We start from the raw sequence: 18,566 nt of genomic DNA on the forward strand, positions 1-18,566 counted from the left end.
TTTTTTTTTTTTTTTTAAGATTTATTATGCATACAGGGACTGGGGTACAGGTCAGAGGTGCAGGGGGTGAGAGGATTCACCAGAGACATAGAGTGGGGAGCAAGACAGGTGATTTTACTGAAATACACTGCAAAGGGGAGCAGTGGGCAAGACAGGAGAGATCTGCCATGCCATGTGGATCACCTCCCTGGCTGAGGATTGAACTCATGCTGCAGTGGCTGCCAATTACTTCATAGTGCTGTACTTGAACCTGCTGAACCATCAGGGAGGGTCCTGTCTTTCCATTTCTTTGTGTCTTTTTCCATTTCCTTTAACTTTTTTGTAATTTTTATTGTATAGATCTTTCACCTCTTTTGGTGCATTTAGTCCCAGGTTTTTTGTTGAGTTTCATCAACAATTGCAAGTGAAATGGGATAATTTTCTTAATTTCTTCCTCTTCAGACAGATTTCATATAGGAAGGCCACTGATCTTTGTGTATTGATTTTGTAACCTGCTACATTACTAAACTGGTATTATTATTATTTTAATTAATTTCTTTGTGGATATTGTTTGGGGTTCTATCTTATCTACAAATGAGTTTTTTTTTTTTCTTTCCAATTTGGATTCCTAGTATATCTGTTTCCTAATTGCTCTAGCTAGGACTTCCAGTATTATATTGAAAAGCAGTAGTGAGAATGGACATCATTGTCTTATTCCAAATATTGAAGGTTTTCAGTTTCTCACCATGAAGAATGTTAACTGTGGGCTTGGACATATGGCTTTAATTATGTTCTTGTTAATCCAAAGTTTTAATCTAGTTATTTTAAAGATTTATTTATACATACAGAACTAGGGTACAGTCCAGAGGTGCAGGGGCAGTGAGAGGATTCACCAGAGACAGGGTGGGGAGCCGAACAGGCAGACTACCGAAGTACACTGCTGAGGGAGCAGCAGGTGGGTCAGGAGAGGTTTGCCGCGCCATGTGGATCACCTCCTGGGTTGGAGGGTTAGGGATTGAACTCGTGCTAAAGCCACTGCCACTAGCATCATATTGCTGAGCTTTAAACCATTGGGCAAACCAGGGAGGGCCTTCATCATAAATCGATTTTGAACTTAAGAACTTAAGTTCAAATGATTTCTCAAAAATGAATGATTTCTCAACATTTGTTGATATGATCACATGGGTGTTGTTGTTGTAACTTGCACTAATATTTTAGATGTTCAACCATCCTTTTGTCCCTGGAGTAAATCCCACCTGGTCATTATATATAGTCCTTTTGATGCATTGTTGAATTTACTTTGCTAAGATTTTTATTTTTTAAGATATATTTATGCATGGAAGAACTGGGGTGTAGGCCAGAGGTGTGGGAGGCAGTGAGAGGATTCACCAGAGACAGAGTGGGGAGCAAGACAGATGATTTTACTGAAATACACTGCTAAGGGAGCAGTGGGCAAGACAGGAGAGGTCTATTGCACTCTGGCTGAGGATTGAACTCAGGCCATAGTGGTGACAGCACTGAGATGTGCCTTTAGTGCCACCAAGTTGTCTTTGTTTGGTTTTGGTATTGGTGTAATATTGGCTTCATAAAATGTATTTGGTAATTTCCTTAACCTTTTTTTAAAGAATTTTTATGGAATAGGCATTACTACATCTTTGGAAGTTAGGTAGAATTTGCATGTGAAATCATCTAGTCCTAGTCATTGTTTTTTTGGGGAGGATTTTTACTACAGTTTCAATTTTGCTGTTTAAAATTTAAAAGTTGAAATTTTCTTTCTTCTTTATTCAGCTTTAGGTAATTGTGTAAGTCTAAGAATTTGTCCATCTCATCTAGACTGAACATAGTTGCATATAATTGTTCATGTAATTTCTGATTATCCTCTAGATTTTTTTCTGTGATGGCTATAATTTCATATGATCTTCTTTTTGTTTGTGACCCTAGCTAGAGGTTTAGCTATTTTGTTTATGTGTTCAAAGAACCAGCTTTTCATTCTATTGTCTTTTGTTTTTGTTTTACTATCTTTCATTTATTTTTGCTTTAAGTTTTATTTCTTCTACTGGCTTTGGGTTTTTTTGGTTCTTTTAATTCCTCAAGATGGGAGATTAGGTAGTTTCTTTGGGTTGTTACTTGTTTCTTAATGTGGACCTATATTGCTATCTGCTTTCTTCTTAGTGTTGCTTTTGCTGGGTTCCATACATTCTGGACGATTATGTCCTTGTCATTGTCATATGCCATTGTCCCAGACATTATCATATGTCTGAAGTTAGCTTTTTAATTTCTTCTTTGACTTCTTATTAACATATCTGTCTTTCAGTAGTATATTGTTCGGTATCCTTGTAATGGGGGAGATCCTTGGTTTTGTTTTGTTTTCATAGTTAATTTCTAGTTTGAAGACTTTATGTCCAGACAACATACTTGGTATGATTTCAGTTTTCATGTACTTGTTGACATTTGTCTTGTGACCCAGTATGTGTTGATCTGGGAGAATGATCTTTGCGGACTTGAGAAAAATTTACTCTGGTTTTGGGGGTGCAGTGACCTATAAATGTTTGGGTGGCCCATATAGTCTAGATCTTTATTTTATTTAGGGCTGTTGTATTCTTGTTTATTATTTGTCTCATCTGTCCACTGGTGAGAGTGGGGTGTTGAAGTCTGCTACCACATATTCTCTCCAATGTCTCTTTTTCAGAGATGATAGTAACTGTGTAAATGTATTTCGGTGATCCCTCATTTGGTGGATATAAATTGATGAGTGTATATTTTCCTGGTATATTGTGTCCTTGATCATTATATAGAATCCATCTGTGTCTCATGTTACTTCAAGAGCTTGAAGTCTACTTGATTTCATTTAAATATGGCTGCCCCTGTCTTCTTTGGGGACCCATTTGCTTGTAGAATTGCTTCCCAGTCCTTTCAATTTGTATTTATTTTTGGAAGCTAGGTATGTTTCCCTGTGACAGCAGAATTCTTTTTATATATCTCTTCTCATAAATCTGATTTGTTTTTCTGATACTTTGAATTTCTTCAATTTTAAATTCTTCATCTGACAGGGAGAATTCTGTGTCAGTTTTGTTCTGGAGTTTGATTTTTCTCTCTGTGGTGTATTGTTCCCTTGAGGGCATCCTTGGTCATCTGTATTTTTCCCTTTTCCCATTGTTTGCTTTGGGTTTGTTCTGTTGTAGCTGGGGCTTTTGTTGTATATGAGTGTAAGTCCGTTCCCTCCACTTTTCTAGGTGTTTACTTGATTTTGGGTACAGTTAATGAGGTCTTGTAGGATCTAGGGTTGTGCTGGAGCCTATTCCAATCCTCTCCCAAGCCTTGATCTAGTGGATGGGAGGGTAGGGTGGTGTTGAGTCTAGAGCTGATTGGTTGGGACATCACCTCTCCCAGGTGCATAGGTTTAGGGCTTGTTTCTGGTGAGCATGGGGTCATGGGACTCCTGAAGATTGTTCAGGATGACTGAGGGTCCCTGACAGAGGCCATGGCACTACAAGGTCCAGGCTGGGGCCCAGTCTGCTGCTAATTGCTGCCAAGCTTAGTGAGATGTATTTCCCAGTGTGGCTGGGGTCTACAGTACATAACTAGGTTGTTCAAGGTTTCTGCTTGGGGCCTGTGTCCACTCTAGAGGAGATTGAGGGGGTCAGGTGTACTCATCTTGGGGTAGCGGAAGATCACCAATGTCACTGATGTAAGGCACAGTATTGTTAGGCCCAGGCTGGGGGCTGGTCTGCTGGGAGGCACTGACAGGCTGAGTGATACTTTTTTTTTTTTTTAAAGATTTATTTATTTGCGCATACAGAACTGGGGTACAGGCCAGAGACTCAGGGGCAGCAAGAGGCTTCACCAGAGACAGAGTGGGGAGCAGAACAGGCAGATCGACGAAGTACACTGCTGAGGGGAGCAGTGGGTAGGTCAGGAGAGGTCTGCCGCAACATGTGGTCACCTCCGGGGCAGGCGGGAATCGAACTCATGTGGAAGCGGCTTTAGATTCTCAGTGCTGTGCTTTAACCTGCTGTGCCACCAGGGAGGGCCCTGAGTGATACTTTTATTTTTATGTTTGTTTCCTTCATTAGGCTTGGGGAGTTTTCTACTATTTTCCTAAGTAGAGCCTCTGTTCCATTTTCTCTATTGTCTCCTTCTGGAATTCCTATGGTTCTTATATTTCACTTCCTCATGGTATTAGATAATTATTGAAGTTTTTTTTCATTCTTTTCCCTTTTTCTTTCCTTTATTTTTCAGCTTAAAGTTCACTGATTTGTTCTTCCATTTGATTTACTCTAAGACTTCTGATTTTTTTTTTTTTTGCTTCCTCCTACAAATCTCTTTTTTTTTTGTTGAAGGTTTAAATTTTGATCTTCTGTTTGTTGAGTTTCTCACAGTATTTCTTTCTTTTGAGCTGTCTGTGTCTTGTTCTGGTGGATAGCAGGCCTAGGAGGATGCTGGGTCAGGAAGTTGAATTGCTGGGACTTTGCCACACCCAGGAGCAGTAGACTCAAGGCCTGTTTCTAATGACCAGGAAGGTGGAGGGTTGCTGAAGACCCACGATATAGAAGGAGGCCCTATGTGGCCCAGATTGGGGCTTGAGTATGCTAAGGCACTGGTGTCTGAGCCTTGAATTAGCCTTCCCAGTTGTGACTGGTTAAAGCTGTCCTATAAAGGCCTGCTTGGGGCTTATGTCTACTCTTAAGAAGCTGGTAGCTGGGCATGGAGTCATGGTGCCTACTGGGGAGTTGTTGAAGGCCCCTGAAAGAGTCTACAAGGCTCAGGTGATGCAGCAGTCTTCAGAGGTGTTGGTGGCTTGAGCAAGGGCTGGGATGCGCTTCCCAGGTGTGGCTGGGGGCTGACAATGAAAAGTTAGGTCTTCCAAGGCCCCAGCCAGGGCTTGTGTTTGCACTGAATCCCCCCCAATTTTTTTGATGGAGGCAAAATTATGTGCAGGTGTGGGAAGGAGATAAACAGGGGTGTCTGAACAGGTTAATAAAGGTTTGGACTGGAGGAGTTTAACAAGAACTATAAAAAGGTGGTGAAATACTATTGGGGACTCAGCAGATACTAGACACACTGCTGTCAGTTTCTGCTGCTGCCAGTTTCTACTCATTTATTCTTCTTGCTCATTCTCATTATTTTTATGAAAACAAAGGTTATTATATAAAAAATCTGCATTAAAAATTTTTACTAACTCCCTTTCTTTGCCTGTATGATCCATTCATGCTTTTAACCTTTGATGAATTCACCTAAAGTTCTCAGTTTCATCACCATTCTCCTTTTATTCCTGTCACAACATCTGTGTTGTGCTGATGCCCCAGGCATCTTTAGAACTAGAGCTTTTGAACACATAATTTGACTGCAGAGAATAGCCTTTGCCTGGTCTTTACTAAAACTTCTACTCATCTTCAAGGTCCAATCATATATTGCCTCTTTTATGAAACCTTTTCTGATTCACTCAGGCAGAGCAACTTTTTATAATAGCATTTACCACATAGTAAAGTAACTTATCTAGTCACCTTTTACTGCCCCTCCCTCACTATCCTTGGTGATCATTGTCTTTTCTTGCTTTAACCTAGGATAGAGGTAGCACAATACAAATTGAACTAATACACTCCTAGTGGGTCTTCAACAAAAGAATCCTACATCTTCCCTGTTATTAATATTTAATATTCAAGTGCACTATATTTTGCTTTAGAAATTTTTATGAACTCATAAGACATTATTTATACTTCGTTGAAAAACTCTGCTCACTTAATTCTTTTAATTGCTTATATACAAAACATCTTCCTACAATTCATTTTTCCATAAAATTCTTTCCAGTCCTACTGAGTTAACAGCTGAAATATCAGGAAGTGATTCTTCAAATATCTTCTTTAAATACCTATAATTAACACAACAAGCTCATATTCTTCTTGATGTTGGTTCTTCGCTTCCTGATTCTCAATTCTAAGAGGAAAATGTAAAGACTAGGGAAGGAGATAGCAAAAGCAACCAATGGTGAACTGTTCTCCTTTCTCAGATATGTGTAATATTTAAAGCTAGAGGAAATATTAATGATTACCTAGCTTAAATCCTTATTAAAAAATTCATTTTTACTGGAAACAGGACCAGAAATCATAAAGGTCCCAAGGTCGGATAACAAATTAGTGGCAGTCAGACTAGCATCTACATGCCTGATTCCAAGTCATGTGTTCATTTTCTTACAGCATGCTGATTACTCATGAGAAATGTATTAAAGAAAAAACCTGTCAAATAAGTTTTTGGTCTCCAAACCTCCATATGTGAAGTAAGAATAACAACAATAATCACCTCTTGGTTTCTTGTGAAAATTAAATGAATTAATGGGTGTATAAAGTGCTGAACAGTACCTGTCCATACTAAATGCCTGGAACAAGGTGTTTATTCTTACTGCAGGGCTAGGACATTGCACTCTGTGTTACTGAAGAAATCACTTGCTCACCTTTATTTTTTTAAATTTACAAAGTTATTCTGTCTTCCTCACACCCTCTGCTTAAATCATGATACAAATATGAAGTCCATGCACCGTAATCTGGCTAACAGAGGCATATGAATTTAGGCTCTGTACTTCTTTTGTTGCAGGATCCTGCACATTGGGGCTTCTTTGAGTCATAGTTCCTCTCTAGGATGGGGCTGAATTGCATCTACTTCCCTTTAGAGAGTGTTGATTCTTAAATGGGCCCAGCCCCCTGTCACTGTGGGGCTGTCTTTGCCCAGTGCCTTGCACAGATGCCTGTAAATATGGACAGATGTTCCATGACATATTGAAATGCACTTCACTGATGTCAGATCTAAGAGGGTTTATTTTGAACAAAGTAATTCTAATGCATTGGCCATGGGAAAATATTTCAGGCTAGAAACTGTCTCAATCTGCAGCACATGGGTGATTCTTGGAGTGCATTCTCCCAAGCAGTACACATGGTGCTATTACCTACTTTTGCTTTTGGAAACCTAAATTAGATTTCTTTTTATGTAAATCTTGGAAGAAATCTTTATATCACAGTTTATTTGTTCTAGTTTCCTAATACACATTAAAATATACACCCCTCAAAATAAGAAATTAATAAATTTCTGCGCTACCTCCATCTCACAATGCCAACTTTTAGTGTTATCCTTACCCTGACACTAGTGACTGGGACTGTCAGTGTCTGGTACAGAGCAAGAACTATTGTCCATAATTGCTGAGAGTACATCCTTCTGCTAGCCACCAGCATGCCAATTTATGACTCTATGGTGTCCTTGACATTATATATGGTAATGTCCTACATCGGGACTAGATTTAAGGTTTCATAGTGGGTGGGAACTCTCACTTTTATCATGAAGAAGGATAGAAGGGGCTGACTGGATCTGGAGACTGGAAGTAGCAGCTCTCAAACATACATGCCTCACTGCCAATTTTAGACTTCCAAACCTGAGATTTTACTATGAAGTATCTCAACTGTCTCAATTATTTTTAATTGAGTAGGTTATCTAGGAAGAAGTATGGGGTATTGGAGTGCACAAAACATTAAAATGAATGTAAATACATATAAAATTTTCAATGAAACCTAAAGCACTACTATGAATTTTAGTCCTTTGTATTTAGCAAAGGACTAAAATTCATAGTTCTGCTTTCTAATATCAGCTGTCTTTGACAGACTAACACATTAAGTCATTAGCATTTTTGGATGAATTTACATGGGCAACATTTTCTTCCAGAGCAAATACTGGTTTCTGAAAAACTGGTAATTAGGTGAGGGTTCTTGAAATGACTGCACATACTTGCTGGGCAGTGACAGTTTACAGTTAAACAGCCTATGATAGAAGTGAGTGACACAGATAAGGAGACAGTCATTGGAATAGCAGAAGTACTCGTCTGAAGGCAAAGGTTGTTTGTTGCTCCCAGTGGTAATTTGTTCTGTGCTCTGAAAAGGCAACAGCTGTGCTGATGGTGAGAATGGTCTAGAAGGCTAGATCTGATGGTGGAACAAGTTCTTGGAAACATGGTGAAATGTAAGCCAAAGAAGTGTGTAAACCTGGTCCTGGGAAGGAGGAAGAAACATATGACATGCGTTCTATATTCAACTTCCATCATTGTCTGCAGGCTTGGTGTTCCTTATTTAGAACACAAAAGTGTTCATGTGTCATGCTGACTTATATGGTCTCGCTTCTTTTTAGCCTCATTATCCTTCATCTTCTCACTTTGTTCCAAAATCCCCTTGACCCAATCCCATCTACTATCCCTAATACAATCATCTTCCATTGAAAGAACTTCTGATCACTTGATCTGAGTCAATGAAAGTGCTTTTCAGTTGCTAGCCATTTTTCATGATCAAAGTATCTCAATTCTTCAGTCCTTTCCCAGAAAGGGTTGAGTTGCTATCTTACACTCCCTTTGTAGCATGTGAACAGTGATTCTCAGAAGCAGGGGCTATCTGTGGAGTTCACCCAGTTCATTAGCAGGTGGTCATCATTTAAATTTAATGCACTGTTCCCGTTTTGTGTCAGAAGCCCAGGTTGTGAGGAAGGATTGAGGAGGTCGGGTACCTTTTGGCAAATACTTGGTGAATATGAGTCATCTTGAGTCCGATGAACTTTCCATATGTTATCTGTTTTCATAGTCACAGCTGGGTCTCAGGATGAGAAACAGCCCTCCATAAAAAGGGAACATTATGTCACTCCACTGCCTTCCTGGTGCTTGCAGGACAGACAAGTAGACTGACAACTCTATATGCTAGTTTTTTCTTTAAAGATTTATTTATTTATGCATCCAAGGACTGGGGTACAGGCTAGAGATGTGAGAGGAGGGGTGAGAGGATTCACCAGAGACCGAGTGGGTAGTAGACCAGGCAAATTGACTGAAATACACTGCTGAGGGGAGCAGCAGGCGGGTCAGGAGAAGTCTGCCACACCATGTGGGTCACCTCCCTGCCCGGGGATTGAACTTTTGCTGCAGCAGTGGCTTCAGATAGCTTCATCATGCTGTGCTTTAAGCCTGCTGTGTTTTAAGCCTTTGTGTCACCAGGGAGGGCCCTGTATGCTAGGGTTTTTTTTTTTTTTTTAAACATTTATGCATACAGAACTGGGGTACAGGCCAGAGGTGCAGGGGTGGTGAGAGGATTCACCAGAGAGAGTGGGGAGCAGAACAGGCTGATCGATGAAGTAAACTGCTTAGGGGAGCAGTGGGCAGGTCAGGAGAGGTCTGCCCTGCCATGTGGATCACCTCTGGGGTGGGGATCGAACTCATGCTGAAGTGGCTTTAGCTTCTTGGTGCTGCGCTTTAACCCACTGTGCCACCAGGGAAGGCCTTGTATGCTAGTTTTAAGAACACCTTTTCCCTCAGCCATTTTCTCCCAAGATGGTATACCAATGCACGTAGCCTTTTTCTCTCGGGACCCAGTTTAAACACCACCTCCCTTGGACACCTTTTGGGGCTTCATCAAAGTGGAGTCAGTCTCTCCTTCCTCAGGGCTTTGTGTTCGCCTGAGTTACACTATTTGTTACACAGCATAGTAATTGTGAATTTGAACCTGTCATCCCTGAGGTTGTAAGCTTTATTTGAGTGTCAGAGCTTTATTTTCAACACCTGGCTCTGGTCAGGTACACAGAAAATGTTAACTAAAATGAAATAATTGGTCGATTAGTTTATTGAACAATGAGGCACGGACCCAGTAAAGACAGCAATGGTGCTTTTAATGAAACCTCTTTCAAATATTGTGAATGGTAGCTGTGAAGTACATGCTTTTATTCTTTTCATAGGACAGGTTTGCAAACAATGATCACAGTGTTTTAGGTTAATAGATGCTGGACAGACGAGTAGCCAAAGAATTTTAACAAAATCCCATCAATTATAATATCAAATGCAAATAGTACACATCAAGAGAATGTTTATAGTACATGGCTAAAAAACATTACAGTAATCAAGTTAAAAAGAACTAGGGGAAAACACTATATAACAAAATGGTCTTTCATAAACTATTAAATGAGCATATGCTATAGACAAACCAATTTTATATGTGAAGCAGCTTATAGCACCAACATGTTGGCAGGGCGAGTAAGGGGAAGGCCATTGGACCAAGGCATCTGAGCACGGGGAGGGAGGCTCAACCATCATCTACTAAAAACCTCATTTTTCAGATGGTGAATTGGAGGCCCAGAGAGATGCATTGCCTTGTCCAAAGTCACATGATACAGCGACACAGGATTGACTAGAAAACGATCCTGGGCTAAAATCTAGGCCACTCAACTTCAGGTAAGTGTTCTATTTGAATATACTTATGTATTTCTATATAATTCAATGTAGTTTTCCTATTAACAGGTCTACCATAGAAGAAATAACCACAGTTCCAAAGAAACTGGGATATTTAATTTATCAAGAAAGGACATGCGCTGTAGTTCAGTTCTTAGGGGACCTAAGCAGACTTTAAATCAAAATTCAGAGGAATCAACTCAAATGACACTATCTTGGTTGAGGAGAAGGCAGCTAGAAAGTTTGGCACATACTCCATGATCTAACCTATGCCTAAAAATTACTAAATCATTGATATTTTTTCTTTCTGATCGCTTAAAGATTAGTAAAATACAAAACAGTCCAAACAGAGAAAGCAAATCAGATCTTTAAAAGATAAGTATGGCACTTCTGATTTTAATAAGGTAAGGAAATTTAAAAAGTAGCTACAACCTATGGCTTGTGAACTGCCTAGCATACAAAGTGTTTCCTCTATAAAAGACTCTAGAGTCATGAAGCTCTGTCTAGTAAATCGTGTCATGATCCTGAGGCCAATTGGACAGATTTATGATAAACTAATGAAGATAGAAGGATGAAAAAAGCAGCAGCTTTAAAGACAAAATGTATTGAACGTACTTAAATGGCTTCATAGATAGTAAGCCAAGAAATTGCTCTTATAAGTGATTGAATGTGGTTAATGTAGTAGGAAGGGGAAAAAAACATACTGGGCATTTGTCCACTATCATAAACCAGCTGCTGTAGAACAGTTTAACTGTGGCTTCATATGTAGAATAAAACCTGATAAATAAAAGTGACTTCTGCATATCATATGTATACATATATTATATTTTTTCACATAGACTTCTAGTTATAAGTAAATCAATAGTTAGCTACATTTCACCTCCCTGCCCCCCTTGGGTTCAGCATCAAAGAATTTGATTCCATTTTTCTTGAACATGCCCTACACCTGGATAGGAAATTACATAATATTTATATTCATAGCCTTTATGTCTGGCCAGTGAAAATAAAATGAAATCTCCTGGGACCTCAAGTCCATACCTTATCACTGCAAGCATATTAACAAATGTATAGCAAAACATTTTTTTATTAGGTAATAGAATGTTTTATTCTGAAAGCATAAACTATGCTTGCTACAAAAAATATGCATGCAACAGTATAATAAAATTTCATGAAAACATTTTGTAGCAGGCAGCATTATAAATATTAAAGAAACATGTTAAAAATCAGTGAAAGGAAAATTGATGTTTTGAAACTATCAGTAGAAAAATATACTTATAAAAATGTCTCATTCAGTGAAGCAATAACTGTAAAGTCTTTTGATTATGTCTCAAATTTTACCTTTTGAAAGGTAAAATCTGTCACTTAATAGTTGCCTATAATTTACTTGCAAATTGGGCATAATGCAGAATGGAGTGGTAGGTGATGAGAGGTTATATGGTGGAGTGATTTTCATATGATCTTGGAAGAGTGGAGGCAGTTTGCAAGACCCAGCAGATAGGTGAACAGTACTTTATTTGTTCACCATAATTAGCTTATTTTTCAAAATCCAGACATTAGATTTTGAAAAGGGCTTGTCTGCAGGGCACGACTGTAAACAACTAGGGCAAACTCTTGTAAATAATTCCTTCTTGGGACTAAATCCTCCTTTAAGAATAAATTTTTGATTAACTAAAAATTAAAATTTTAAAAGGTCTCCTGAAAACTAGACCCTGAAATAAGTGAGGAAAGGACTCTCTCTTCCTCTTTGATAAAGTTTCAATATCTTTCTGTCATAGGAGACTCTATTGGGGATCCCTGCTGGACACTGGAGGTAAGGGCTGCGTTTATGCCCTGAAGAGAATCAAGGAGGCCAGTACCAGTGGCTGAGACCCTTGGGCGCAGTGGTCTGGATTCCTCTCGTGGATACTCTGCAGACAAGGTAGGGATGACACTGCAGATATGTGGTCATACCTTTTGTTAACTGTTTTTCCCTATGGTGTTCCACCCAACTGAGGCTGGGGTGGTGAACATTACCTTTGAGCATAGATGTCTGGCAGCAGAGAAAAGATAAAGGGAAGACAGCGACAGATCTACGTCATGCAGTCAGACCAAAAGCAGCTGTTTTTCACACATTTTAGCTTTCTTGGGTGGGCTCTTGTGCACTATCTCACTCCAACCATTAGTGTGGAAATTTCTGAGGTATCTACCCCTAACCTAAAGAACATGAACGATAGGGTCCTTCCTGAGGGTCTCATCTTGATTCAGGAATAAGGAAGTCCAGAGGCCCTTTGTGAGTTAATACCTCATGTTACAAAGTGGCTTTTAGTTCAGACTTTACATTTTAATTGGCACAGTTTATTATAGCCTATGAAGACAGCGAGATTTCAAGAAGAGAGATGAATTCATTACTTGACTACAATGGCTATTACTAGATTATAAAAAATAGAACCTTTAGGATGTTCTTTCTTTGTTTGCACACTTAACTATGAAAAGAATTTTTTTATTTTACTTCCATACAGAGCTCACAATAAAGGTATTTAACTTCTGGAGTTGAGGATATGGTGGTATGGAAAGAGGGACATTTTTATAAGGAAATAAGCTTTGATGTGTGTATACAAAGACTATATATACACACTACACACCTTATGGGTGTAGACTACACAGGCTGGGATAATCCTATTAAGAACATATTATGATATAAAGGTTTTAGGACTAAAGTTACTCAATTTTTTTTTTTAAAGGCCTAGACCAACTTTCCTTAAGCAGTAACCCAATGAGACACCATAGTTTCCAAATGGAAAAGATTGTTATTAAATAAGTAAAAGGTAGAGAAACAGCAACTTGGGAAATAAAAGACTTCAGAGTCCATGATTCCAAGTTAAGAGCATTTTAGTTATTAGCAGTGGTTACCAAAGCTGAAGTAAATCTCTTCAAGGAGCTGGTCATCATTTGCTTTGAGAAAAGGCAAGGCAATGTTTTCACTTTCCTCTATAAAATGATGCAAGTTTTTTTATCCTTGAAAGGGTTTTCTGAAGTTGGTATCCCTATCAGCAGAGGGTCGCTCCTGGCATGCTCTTCGCAGTAGGACATGAGGTCTGCTGATGCCTTTGAAACCTGGTGTGTAGACAAACCAAATAAACAAGAGAGAAAAAAAAAAACTGTTCACAAACTTTAAAAGTATATTTGAACGCTAACCTATTGACTGGAAGAACAGGATAGCTGGTCTCAAAGTATCACCCCCAGACTACTTGTTAAAAAGGGAAAAGTTTCTTTAAATGGAGAAACTGGGCAGATATGACCTTCCTTAACCAAGCAATGTTATAATCGACATGTCAGAGTGAGTCCCAAAGACATACCACTAGCTAACTAGCATCCCTGCTGAAACATTTTTAGTCAGAATCTAATCATCAGCAAGCAATGACATCCAAAGTGAGGGCCATTTGGCAAAATGAGTGGCTTGGGTTCTTCAAATATGGACAGTGCTATATTAATATATTAAATAGCATTATATCAATATTATTTGATCCTGATTGTTATAATATATGTGGTTATATAGAGGAATGCTTTTTTATATTTTGGAGATAAGATGGTGAAGTACTTTGGGATGAAGAATCTACGAAGTTTGCAATATATAAGCAGTTGAAAGAAAAAATGTGTTGTACATGTGTAGAGAAAGCAAATGTGGCGAACTGAATCCTGGCAGAGTATGTGTGACATTGTTGCTAGAATCCTCTGGAGGCTTGCATTTGTTGGTAGGGGTTTGGAGGAAAGTGCATTCTGATTGGTAAGAACTGAATTATGGGCTTGGAGCCAAAATTCAGAATAAAGCCAGGTTCTACAAGAATTTCAAAATTTACAAGAGCAATAATCTTTTCAAAAACAGGACTTGGGGAAAGGAAATAAGGTAGAAAACCAGCAAGGGAAGATGTAGTGCCTTACTCTGGCATGAGTTAGAAATAGAAAAATGCTATGCCTGTTCACAAGTCTGGATGGGAGGCTCCTTGTCATAGTCAGGCCCATGTCCTTAGGTGAGGTGAGCTGTCCAAACAGCACAGGCAGTCTCGTGTTTTGCAGACTATTTCCAGGCCCAGAGGAATTTCTCAGGTGGCTGCTTCAGTTTCTAGGAAACAGCATTACTCACAACATTCCAGGGCACTCACTGCCTAGTCCTCTTGGGATTTGGGAATGGGGTGGGGGAGGGGAGGAAGAGTTCCAAGTCAGATGACCTCACCAATGCCTTCTGGTTTCTTCCAGACCTCAACTAATGTTGAGCATTACTCAAATTTGGTGCAAACTGTGGTCATTAGAACCTATACACGTTGAAAGTCACATTTTCCTAAAAAGGAGACCCCAGTTGTTGACATCCAGTGCAAGGCTACCTCAGCTGCACCGTAACTCTAGAACACTTCATAAATTCCACAGGGATGACGAGGATGTTTATGAAATCCACCTGGAACCCCTGTCCCAGTGGAGAACAGTGATAACAGCACTTGACTGTGTTCCCTCAGGGAAAGCAGGTCCTCAGGAAATCCTGTCCAGGGCCTGTAGGTTTTCTGTTTGGAGAGGCTAACTCATATACTGTGGCTCCCCAGTGCTTTAGAAATGAGGTGTGTGTTCAGTAAAAATGAAGTCAAGGTTCTGAAACTGAGGACAAATCCTTCACCCTATGCTGATTTAGCTAGCATCACCTTCTCTGAAATGTGACCTGGCCTTGCAGAGCAGTGGGAACTATCAGAAAGCAATCCAAACCAAGGCTTCTTACCTTTATTCTTTCAATAGAGGCTTCTAGTCTTAACTGTTGCACAGTTCTCCTTGCCTGGGCAATGTTGTTGGTGGTTGCTGTTTTGCTTGACATCTTCAGTTACTACTTCTACCTGAAATCTGAAGAGAATAGTGTTTTATTTTCCTTAAGATTTATTTTATTATGCACACAAGAGTTGGAGTCTAGGTCAGAGGTGTAGAGAGCAGGAGGATTCACCAGAGATCGAGTGGGAGCAGAACAGGCATATCTACTAAGGTACACTGCTGAGGGCAACAGTGGGTGAGACAGGACAGGTCTGCTGTACATGTGGGTTAGCATGGGGAGGGGGGAACTACAGCTGAAGCAGCTGGCAATAGCTCTGAGACTTAAGGGCCTCCTTGGTGATGCAGGGGTTAAGAGAACAGTTTTTAAAGGTGAGTAACAGTTATCTTTATTTAAATAACCATAATGCTTTGTGTTCTTTTGGGGTATAAGGTTGCCCTTTCCAGCCACCACTGCCTCTATAAGGCAGTTACAAAAATGCCCCTCCACAACAGTCTACTTTGTCTCAGCTTGTTCTTTGAGTACCTTTACAAATCCTTGGTTTGCAGAAAGGTAGTTCTAGTAGTTGAACCTATGCACCACAGCTGAAAAGTAGCCTTTTCTAGGATTTTTCTCAGAGGAAACTAACATAAAAAAAAATTTGCAACCTTGTACCCCAAAACATTTGCAGCGGTTATGGGCCTCCTGCAAACATGAACATGTGTAACCAGAGCCCATGTTACAAGTGCAGTTTAGTATTACTGCAGTGTACTCTAGGAGGTTTGCTTTTCTTTCATTTTGGCTCTCTTGCCCAACTATTACACGGATGCAAGTTCTGGCAATAGAAAAGAGTGCCTCTGGAGAACTTTGCATTTTTAGGTGGTATTAATGATTTGGAATCATTTGGAGAATGTTAGTTGGGCCGATAAGGAAGACTTTTGCAAACAAAAAGTGGGAAACTTTCAGCTGAAAGACTAAAGGATGGATCCACAGGTTAAAGCCCGAGAGATTTATGATTAAAACAACATAATCGGTCCCTCTCTTCAGGCTGTCCTTGGATTCTCGGCTGCCCTGTTCCTTTTTCCCAAGCCCCTAGTGAAAAGTAAAAGGAACTATCCTGGTCTTTGAGCTTTGACCTGTCTGGCTGCCCTGCCATGCGTGTTCTCTCTCAGCAAGGTGGGGACTATAGGAAATGTGGCGCTGGCAGGTCTCCCTGTGATGTGGCAGTTTTATGACTCAGAGGAGCAGGTGGACAGTAGGTATGTTTCCCCAGCACAATGCAAGGGTGCAGCCAACTCGGGGTGACTCAACCTCCTGGAGGGGCTGCAGCTGGATGGAGTATGGCTTCCACAGTCCCCCACACATTTACGCTCTCAAATGCAAGGACATAAGGAGAGCTTGTGCCCTGAGATCATGAGATGTCTTTGGGCCAAATGCACAAATAGAACAGCTTTTAAAAACAAACAAAAAAACTGCAGAACTTCGAAATCGAGCCCAATCAGTAAGCTCCACAGGCCTGGGTTCAGAGACAGGCTCTGCCATTTAGTGGGTGGGTGGAAACTGGCAGGTTATTTAGCCTCCATGAGACTGCCCAAGTTTTCTTAGTTGTAATAAAAGGATACTATTACCGCCTCTTAGGGTTGTTTTTAAGGAGTCAATCCGTTGATACACAAGTAGTATGAGCATTGAACCAAGGCATTCCATAAACAAGCAGCTGCTATTTTATCCTTGGGTCACACCCAGGAGGATGAATTGAATTCTCTGTCTACCTGTCTGTCTCCCCTGGTTAAGGAACTCAAGGGTTTTGATTGACTGGATCTGGGCATCAGGCCTAGGCAATTCTGCTGTAACCTGGTGTCAGGGCAGAAGGGAAAGGCTGCTGATTCTCAGATTCTTTCAGAAAAAAGGAAGGCCCAGCAGTACAGGAGACTGGCAGGAGGGCCATGTGGCAGGGCAGGGTGGCCTTGCCCTGTCTTAGGCCCTGGGACACTTCATTTCAACACAGTCCTTACCTAGCTGTTTCTTCCTTAGATTCCTCAGTCATCCCTGCCCCACCTAAAGGAGAGGCCCAGGTTTCCTCCCAGTGACTGTTTACACCCAGCCCCTTTCTGTACCACCCAGGCACGCACTTATTAACAGAACCTTAGAAATGGAACTGAGACAAGAGGCAGCTTCACTGTGAACAGTCTAGACTCAGTGGGCAGGTTCCCTATTTCGTTGCCTGAAGCAGATTAATCTTGGCTCCTCTGCTGGTTAGCAGTGGTTCAGAGGATTGGCCCCTAGGTTCCAGAAAGTGAACCTGACACACTTTTGGAGCTGCCTGAGGTTTCCAAGCTGTATCTTAATGACTCTAAATATCCCTTTGCATGAGAATAACTCCCAAGCATTCTCCTTTTTTTCAGCCTCCAGGATGGAAGTCTCCAGAAGCCTTAACAGGTTTTCCTGTAACTGCCCAACAGTTGACAGGATCAGGACTGCATCAGTCTTGGCTCTACCTGCTTACCATGAGCTGTAAGTTCACAGCCTCGATTTATAAAATGCTCAGGTAGGTCCCTCTAAAATTAGTGAGAAACTTGACTTCTAGTGCATGGAAAGCTTTCTCACCTCCTGACTGTACTGCAGTCATAATTAAAAGCAGCTAGCAATCTGTGTTCTGTCCTGCTCCTTCCCAGGGAATCTGTTCCCTTCACTTAAACAGCTTCCTGCTCCCTTCCACTGGCTCTTCTTCCAGTCAACCTCTCTCAGGTTCTCAACTCAACCACAGTTTTAAGTCCCTTGCCCCTCTGCTGACATATGGATTAGCCCACTAGGAAAAAGTAGATTAAAATTAAGGAGATGGGTGACTTCATAGCTCCAGACATTCATTAAAACACAACTGACCGTACAGGTACAGGCTGCAGAAGAGGAACAGTGTAGGAAAGTCAACCAAGTAGGAACTCATTCCTAGAAAGTCGTACACTGGCAAAGACTCTGGGCAGTGGTTATAACATTTCTTCTACCCAGGATGATTATTTTTGGTGAACTCAGAAAGAGGTATTCTTAATGGAAACCTGGTTGATCCTCAGTACAGTGGTGGTATTTAGCACCATTAAAATGAAACTGATTTTTTGAGGAAACATCTGAACACATTTAAAAAGGCATTGTTTTGTGGTGAAGTTTAGAAAATCAACATCAAATCAATTGTAAGTTAGTTTGAATGTAATACCCTAAGGACTTACTAAAGAAAATGCCACCAAACTTTTAAGTGATAATTGCCATGTCCTGGAAAGTCAATGTTGGCATAAACATGTCTCTTACAGTTCTTTTTAATCCAATCTTTCTCTTGCCTTTTTACTTTCTTTATTCAGTGATAAGCAGGGACTTCCGTGGTACATATTCTAAAGTATTTGAGTATTTATGTACATTTTTATCAGTTATTAAACTGAGCAATAAAGTCAGATAAAAATTATATTGTTTCCACTTAACAAGCTTGTTGGAAGCACTGAGCTTCCTCCTGTCTCTGCAAGGACACTGCTGCCTGACCACTGAGCAGTGGGAGGTATTTACAGGAGCAGAGGACTTCCTCTAACCTGCAGCTGCTTTGCATCTCAA

At 40.3% G+C, this 18,566-nt stretch overlaps 1 non-coding gene across 1 annotated transcript in view; it reads right to left on the minus strand.

Moving 5' to 3' along the window:
• Nucleotides 1–13,154: 13,154 nt before the first annotated feature.
• LOC101636201 overlaps nucleotides 13,155–18,566 on the minus strand; it is a 61,988-nt gene continuing 56,576 nt past the window's right edge. The window contains exons 2-3 of the transcript XR_001145212.1: nucleotides 14,955–15,073; nucleotides 13,155–13,306 (exon numbers count right to left, since the gene is read on the minus strand). This is a non-coding gene — a transcript (uncharacterized LOC101636201). The remainder of the gene's footprint in view (nucleotides 13,307–14,954; nucleotides 15,074–18,566) is intronic.

This window comes from Condylura cristata, unplaced genomic scaffold (assembly GCF_000260355.1).
Source record: "Condylura cristata isolate star-nosed mole 26May11 unplaced genomic scaffold, ConCri1.0 scaffold00008, whole genome shotgun sequence".
In the NCBI taxonomy this organism is placed as follows: Eukaryota; Metazoa; Chordata; class Mammalia; order Eulipotyphla; family Talpidae; genus Condylura; species Condylura cristata.